The 8,818-nt window shown below is 37.1% G+C and overlaps 1 long non-coding RNA gene across 1 annotated transcript; it reads right to left on the reverse strand.

Annotated features, from left to right (window-relative positions):
- Positions 1-481: 481 nt before the first annotated feature.
- On the reverse strand, positions 482-8,178 carry LOC115835892. The gene is made up of 3 exons (XR_004030853.1): positions 8,147-8,178; positions 6,394-6,395; positions 482-573 (listed from the first exon to the last, which is right to left on the reverse strand). It is a non-coding gene; the product is annotated as an uncharacterized LOC115835892 (long non-coding RNA).
- Positions 8,179-8,818: the final 640 nt, after the last annotated feature.

Genomic DNA, 8,818 nt, shown 5'->3' on the forward strand with positions numbered 1-8,818 from the left:
ATTCCTCTAAAGGATATCTAATTGTAAATATCTATATATATATACACATAATATTGGAAGACCCAGATATAAAGCAAATATTATTCAAGTTAATGAGAGAGAGAGATCTGAATACAATAATAGCTGGAGACTTCAACACCCAACTTTCAGCATTAGACAGATCATGCAGACAGAAAATCAACAATCAAACAGCAGACTTAATCTGCATTATGGAACAAACAACCCTAAAAATATTTACAGAAAATTTCATGCAATGTCTGCAGAATACGTATTTTTTCTCTTCAGCACATGGATCGTTGTCAAGGATAGACTATATATGAGGTCACAAAACAAGTCTTAAAACATTCAAAAAATTGAAATGATATCAAGCATCTTCTCTGATCACAATGAAATAAAACTAGAAATCAATAACGAGGAATTTTGGAAACTATACATATGCATGCTGTATTAGTCCATTCCCACACTGCCATAAAGACATAACTGAGCCTGGGTAATTTATAAAGAAAAGAGGTTTAATCAGCTCACGTTCTATGGGCTGTACAGGTTTCTGCTTCTGGGGAGGCCTCAGGAAACCTACAGTTATGGTGGAAGTTGAAGAAGAAACAGACATGGTCTTCACATGGCCAGAGCAGGAGGAAGAGAGAGAACAGGGAGGTGCTACACATTTTCAAACCACCACATCTCATGAGAACTCTATCACGTGAATAGCGAGGGGGAGGTTTGCCCCCATGATTCAATCACCTCCCCCCAGGCCCCTCCTCAAACACTGAGAATTACAATTCAACATGAGATTTGGGTGGGGACATGGAGACAAACCATATCATTCTGCCACAGACCTTCCCAAGTCTCACGTCCCTCTCACATTTCAAACACAATCATACCTTCCCAACAATTCTCCAGAGCATTAACTCATTCCAGCATTAGCTTGAAGTCCAAGTCCAAAGTCTCATCCGAGACAAGCAAGTCCCTTCTGCCTATGAGCCTGTAAAATAAAAAACAAGTTAGTACATCTATGATACAATGAGGGTACAGGTATTGGGTAAATGTTCCCATTCAAAAATGAAGAAATTGGCCAAAACAAAGGGGCTACAGGCCCCATGCAAGTCCAGAACCCAGCAGGGCAGTTATTAAATCATATTCCAATCTTCTTTGACTCCATGTCTTACATTCAGATCATGCTGATGCAAGAGGTGGGTTCCCAAGGCCTTGGGAACCTCCACCCTTGTGGCTCTGCAGGGTACAGTCCCCATAGCTTCTTTCATGGGCTGGCATTGAGTGCCTCTGGCTTTTTGAGGTACATAGTGCAAGCTGTTGGTGGATCTACCATTCTGGGGTCTGGAGGATGGTGGCCCTCTTCTCACAGCTCCACTATGCAGTGCCTCAGTAGAGACTCTTTGTGGAAGCTCCAACCCCACATTTTCCCTCTGCACTCCTCTAGTAGAGGTTCTCCATGAGAGCTCTGCCCCTGCAGCAGGCTTCTGCCTGGGCATCCAAGCATTTCCATATATTCTCTGAAATCTATGTGGAAGCTCCTCATATGGTTTCGCTCTACGTTTCCACCCAAATCTCATGTTGAATTGTGATTCCAAGTGTTGGAGGTGGGGACTGGTGGGAGGTGATTGGAACATGGGGGTGGTTTCTAATGGCTTAGCACCATCTTCTGGTGCTACCTTATGATAGAGTTCTCACAAGATATGATTGTTTAAAAGTCTGTGGCACTTCCCCCTTTGCTCTCTCTCTCTCTCCTGCTCAAGCCATGCAGGATGGGCTGGCTTCCACTTAAGCTCCCATAATAATTGTAAGTTTCCTGAGGCCTCCCTCAGCCATGTTTCTTGTACAGCTTGCAGAACGATGAGCCAATTAAACCTCTTTTCTTTATAAGTTGCCCAGTTTCAAGCATTTATTTATAGTTACATGAGAATTTATAAGTTAGCCAGTCTCACGCATTTATTTATAGTTATGTGAGAATGGAATAATAGAACTCCCAAGCCTCAACTCTTGCCCTCTGCACACCTGCAGGCTTAACACCATGTGGCAAAATTGGTGGCTTCTGGCTTGCACCATCTGGAGTAGTGGCCTGAGATGTATCTGGGGTCTTTGTATCCATGACTGCAGCTGGAGCTGGAGAGGCTGGGACATGGGGCACTGTGTTCTGAAGCTGCACAGGATAGCGGAGCTCTGTGCCTGGCCCACAAAGCCAGTCTTCCCTCTTAGGCTCTGAGACCTATAATAGGAGTAGCTGCCAGGAAGATCTCTGAAATGCCTTGGAGGCATTTTTCCCATTGTCTTGGATGTTATCATTTGGCTCCTCTTTACCTATGCAAGTTTCTCCAGCTGAATTTTATTTCTCCCCATAAAATGGGTTTTTCTTTTCTACCACATGGCTGGACTCCAAATTTTCCAAACTTTTATGTTCCACTTCTTTTTTAAATATAAGCTCCAGTTTCACATAATTTCTATGTGCACCCATATGAGCATACACTGTTAGAAGCAGCCAGGCCACAGCTTGAATCCTCTGCTGCTTAGAAGTTTCTTCTGCCAGATACCCTAAATCATCTCTCTCAAATTCAAAGTTCTACATAGCTCTTGAGCAGGGGCACAATGCCGCCAGTCTCTTTGCTAAAGCACAGCAAGAGTGACCTTTACTCCAGTTCCCAATAAGTTTCTCATATCCATAGGAAACTTCCTCAGCCTGGACTTTACTGTCTATATCACTAGTAGCATTTTGGTTGCAACAATTTAACAAGTCTGCAGGAAATTCCAAACTTTCCCTCATCTTCCTGTCTTCTTCTGAGCTCTCCATACTGTTCCAACCTCTGCCTATTACCCAGCTCCAAAATCACTTCCACATTTTTAGGTATCTTTATAGCAATGCCTCACTTCTCCGGTACCAATGTTCTGCATTAGTTCATTCTCACACTGCTATACAGACATACCTGTGACTGGGTAGTTTATGAAGAAAATAAGTTTAATTGGCACATAGTTCTGTGGGCTCTACAGGCTTCTGCTTCTGGGGAGGCCTCAGAAAACTTACAATCATGGGGTAGGTGAAGAGGAAGGAAGCATGGTTTTCAAATGGCCAGAGCAGGAGTAAGAGAGAGAAGGGCAAGGTGTTACACACTTTCAAACAACCAGATCTTGTGAGAACTCTATCACAAGGACAGCAAGGGAGAAGTTTGCCCAAGTGATTCAATCACCCCCTACCAGGTCCCTCCTTCAACACTGAGAATTACAATTCAACATGAGATTTGGGTGGGGACACAGAGCCAAACCATATCACATGAAAATTAAACAATATACTCCTGAATAACCAGTGAATTAATAATTAAATTAAGGAAGAAATTGAAAATTTTCTCAAAACAAATGATAATAGAAATGCAAGATATTTAAACGTCTTGGATAAAGCAAAACAGTACTAAGAGGGAAGTTTATAGCTATGAGTGTCTACATCAAAAAAGAGTAAAAATTCAAATATGCAACCTAATAATGCATCTTAAATAACAGGAAAAGCAAGAGCAAACCAAAACCAAATTTAGTAGAAAAAAAAGAAATAATAAAGATCAGAGCAGAAAGAAATGAAATTGAAATGAAGAAAACAATGCAAAATATCAATGTAACCAAAAGTTGAATTTTTGAAAAGTTAAAATTGACAAACCCAGACTAATTAACAAAAATAGAGAGAATGTCTGATAAATAAAATCAGAGATTAAAAATAGGAAGCATTACAACTGATACTGCAGAAATTCAAATGATCAGTAGTGGCTTATTATAAGAAACTATATGTCTATCAGTTGAAATATCTAGAGGAAATGAGTGAATTTGTAGACACATAAAACCTACCAAGATTGAAATGGGAAGAAATACAAAATCTGAAGAAACCAATAGCAAGTAATGAGATTGAAGCCATAATAAAGTTTTCCAATAAATAAAAGCCTGGGACTTGATGGCATCACGGCTGAATTCTACCAAATATTTAATGAATAACTAATACCAATCCTAATCAAACGATTTTGAAAAGTAGAGGAGGGGGGAATAATTCCAAACTCATTCTGTGAGGCCAGTATTGTCCTGATACCAAAAGCAGACAAAGACACATTAAAAAAAAACTACAGTCCAGTATCTCTGATGAATATGGATGCAAAAATCCTCAAGAAAATACTAGCAAACCAAATTCAAGAACATAGTAAAAAATATTCATCCTGACTAAATGGGATTTATCCCAGGCATACAAGTGTGGTTCCACTTACACAAATCAATATGATACATCATGTCAGCAGAATGAAAGACAAAAACTATATAATCATTTCAATTGGTGCTGGAAAAGCCTATGATAAAATTCAACATCCCTTCATGACAAAAACCCTCAAAAAACTAAGTACAGAAGGAGCATACCTTAACAAAATAAAAGGCGTATATGATAGACCCGCAGTTAGTATCATACTGAATGAGGATGAACTGAAATTCTTTTCTCTAATATCTGGAAGAAGAAAAGGATGCCTGCTTTCACCACTGTTGCTCAACATATTGCTGTAAGTCCTAGCCACAACAATAAAAAAAAGAAAGATATACAGGGCATCCAAAATGTAAAGGAACAAATCAAATTATCCTTGTTTGCAGAGGATATGGGCTTATATTTGGAAAAACCTAAAGATTCCACCAAAAAAGCATTATTACTGATAAACAAATTCAGTAAAGTTGCAGGATACAAAATCAACATATAAATAGTAGTAGCATTTCTATATGCTATCAGTGAACACCCTGAAAAAGAAATTTTAAAAGTAATCCCACTTAAACAGCAAGAAATAAAGTTAAAAACCTACCAGTGCCACTTTCCACATGAATAAAATAAAATAAAATGAAATGTATATGGAACCACAAAAACCCAGAATAAACAAAGCCATGTTGAGCAAAAAGCAGAAAACTGGAGGAATCACATTACCTGACTTCAAATTATCCTACAGATATATAGTAAACAATACAGCACAGTAGTGACATAAAAACAGACACGTGGAGCAATGGAACAGAATAGCAAACACAGAAACAAATCCACACATCTATAGCAAATCAATTTTTGACAAGTTGCCAAGAATATACATTGGGGAAAAGACAGTTTCTTCAATAACCGGTCCTGGGAAAATGATGTTCATATGCAGAATTATGTTACTAAACACTTATCTCTCACTATATACAAAAATCAAATCAAAGTGGATTTGAGACAAAGAAGGAGTTTGTGTCCAAAGTTTGGTTTTATAGTTTGATGACCTTAACATTTACAGCAGTGGCAAATATAAAACTCTGTGTGACCTGTAAACCTAGGCAAAAATGTATGTAGAAAATTTTGGAAAAGGTTTTTGTTTTTATTTTATCAACAAATTTCAAACCAGCTTATTTTCAAAGATTTACTTAAATCACATAATTAAAAGGCATTTGGTTAATTCCTATATAGTTTATATTACTGTTCATTTATGTAAGCCAATCTAAACATAATTTCTGTAGGGATTTCTGGCCAACTACACCAGGTTATACCATGTAAACAAAACATACATATACAAAGACCTAAACACATATACAAACACAGAAATAAAGATCTTACAGCTTTCATTTCAAAATTTAAGTCACAAGACAATAAAACAAAGTAATACAAGCTCACTGGTTTATAAAACACAGTTGGATCCAAATTATATTTCTGACAAAATAAGACCTGTTCGGATGGCTAAATTTTATTTGCTCCTATAGGTAATCTAATGAAAGCTGCAGATCACAAGTTTTGGGTAAAGCAGTTTGGTTTTTAAAAATTTTATTTTATCCCTTTTCTGTCCTTTTTTTTATTTTTCAATGAATTTGAGGTTAAATTTTCAAATGTTTACATTTTCGCTAGGACTGGCTGAAATGTATAGGAAAAATATCCCCAAGTGCCTTTGAATGTTTTTAGTAACAAATCTTTATTTTGTTTACTCATCTGCTTTGTTAGACAGTCAATGTCAGTAGGGGAAGCATTTTAGTAGTGCTTTTATTTTTAAAAGGAAGAGTGTATCCAAAGTCTTTTATTTTTGTTTTTTGGTGTTTTCTGGACCCTGCATTGCTGACAAAGCAATTCTTATGGCAGACAGGAATACCTTATAGTCTTTATCTCAGACCAGGAGTTTGATCTGTTTGGTCTGAAAGCCTACTTGTTTCTTTCTTTATTTTTTCTTTCTTTCTTTTTTTAAATATCAATTCTTTAGTTAACTATTCTATCAGCTTAAGAAATTATCACTTACACAAACCTAAATTTACTTTTCCAAAGGTGTCCAGGTTGTTGGTTGTCATGGAGTTGTTATAATTTTTAAAATCATTAATTTGAAAGCTCCTTGAGACATTTTTTTTTCTTAATTTGTTGAAATGCCCTAAGACTTCTAAGTGACTTTTGAAATTAGCAATAGTACATTATCTTAATAAAAGCAAAAAAAAAAGCCAAAATATTCAGAGTAGGCAGGGAAAAATAATATAGAGATATACAGAGAATTTAAAAGACCCTTCATGTTAACTCTATAGTTGGTTGCAGTTTCTAATTCAGATATAATAAAAACAAGCTTGGAAAGTTCTAATAATCCTCATCATGGTCACAGATTTTAAAACCTGCACACACACACAAAAAAGGTATGTACCTGACTGGGGTCCCAGAAAGCTTGGCATGCCTTAGTGTTTAAGAGTCCCATTTTTTTTTCTTATTAATCTCTCAAGAGCAAAGAAAATCTTATGTTAATAAATCCTGTCAGGGAGTTTGAAACTGGGTTTTAGTTGGAGCAATTGCCCTAGTGGCTTTTAATTTTCCATCTCACATTCATCATTTGGAATGTTTATTTTTGCTCTCAGAAGATGTTCAGAAACAAGCAAAGAAAACAAGAAGAGCTAAATTATTTACAAATGCACATAGCCAAACCAAATTGAAACAAAAATCAGAGTACTCACAAATATGTTAGTGCAGATATGTAGATTAAACAAAATGTTAAACCAAGCGTGCAGACACAAAAGTAAATTGTCCAGAAAAGTCATGCTTCAGAGACAGAATGTAAATTATCTAAAAACCAGAGTACTCAAACTAGAAAGATACTTGTCTTTATGCTAAGAGTTTGGTCCTCCCCAAAAACATTTATAGTTCCAGAAGAGATGCCACATCTTTCATTTTGGGTGGCCTTATAACAAAATCAGATCCCAAATAAAATCCAAAATAACTTGAGAAAACTAAGGGAGGAGATACAAGAATCTAAGGAGATTCACTAGGACAGTAAAGGTGATCCACAGTAATAGAAGGCACAAAAAGCTTGGTAGGTACCACACACAATTCCAGGGGCCACCAATCCAACTGAGGTGAGCTCACTTCACTTCCATTTCTGGCAACAATATAATAAATAGATAGGAAGCTTTCTACAAACAATGATATTTAATTGTGAATAGGCATTGCAATTGGGACATGAGTACTGTAGTAACTATGTGCATATTTAAGGAGGCAAAGGAAGACAAAGGTTTTTAAAGAAAAAATGAGGAGTATTACATAATTGTTTGAGATAATTATTTTGGCTACAAAGACCAGTGTTGGGATGGCACCAGTCAGAGGATGGACAGGCAATTGCTGGGCAGAGGTCCTCATAGAAATGTGAGTGTGTTTAAGATTGTGATGGCTTTTATCCAAATTTGTGGAATTTGGCACAGTCTTATGTGATAGCTCTTGCTCTCAAGCATTTGTGCATGAGAACCCTTCCTTTATGGCCTTCTCTAGCTTTATTTGTCAGGGTTTTTAACTCAAGTGACTCCATTTTGATTCTGGCAATTTTCACAGTGTGTATAGTGATCTGAATCCTTAGAAAAGCAGAAATCAAAATGGGATCAAATTGTTTAGGAAACTTATTAGTGGAAAGACCAGTGAGAGACAATTGAGAAAGGGGAATAAGAAAGGATGAGAGAGCCATCAAATTGCGATGCATGTCTAACCCAGACCTGCAGTATAATCATAAGAAAAGGTCATCAGGATTTTGAGAATCCTCAAGGAGACTGTTTTAGTCCATTTTCACTCTTCTATAAAGAAATAGCAAAGACTGGGCAATTTATAAAGGAAAGAGGTTTAATTGACCCACAGTTCTGCCTGGCTGGTGAGGCCTCTGGAAACACAATCATGGGGAAAGGCAAAGGGGAAGCAAGGCATGTCTTACATGGCAGCAGGCAAGAGAAGAGGGGGAAACTGTCACTTGTAAAACCATCAGATCTCATGAGAACTCACTATCATGAGAACAGTGTGAGGGAAACCTCCCTCATGATCCAATCACCTTTCACCAGGTCCCTCCCATGACACGTGGGGATTACAATTCAGATTATAACTCAAGATGAGATTTGGGTGGGGACACAGCCAAACCATATCAGAGAATTTAAGTCAGACTCTTTTCGGAAATCTGAATCTCTCAAAAACACCAAGCATTTCTTTCCCTACCATGTTTAGTTATTAGCTGGCAGCAGCCTGTGACTGCTACAAATATGGTGATGCATTTCAGAGCTCAGCAGCTGGGACTGTCAGTCAATGATATTCCCTACAATTAGATATTTGAGAGATATATTCTCATAGCCATCAAAGAAGATGATTAAGAAATATGTGACAACGTAGGGATTTGTTAATATGAAAAATGCAAGATTCTAATATACTTCACCTTAAGAAGCTCCAAATTTTTTACCTGTTAGAAACTTCTGTTAATTTTCAAAAGTCATGAAACTTGAAAGAGATTCTATATTATAGCATAAAGGGATATTCCATAAAATTTTAACTGTTTCTGGTAATTAAAAAAAAATT

The sequence above is a fragment of the Nomascus leucogenys genome, chromosome 7b (genome assembly GCF_006542625.1).
Source record: "Nomascus leucogenys isolate Asia chromosome 7b, Asia_NLE_v1, whole genome shotgun sequence".
NCBI classification, from domain to species: Eukaryota; Metazoa; Chordata; class Mammalia; order Primates; family Hylobatidae; genus Nomascus; species Nomascus leucogenys.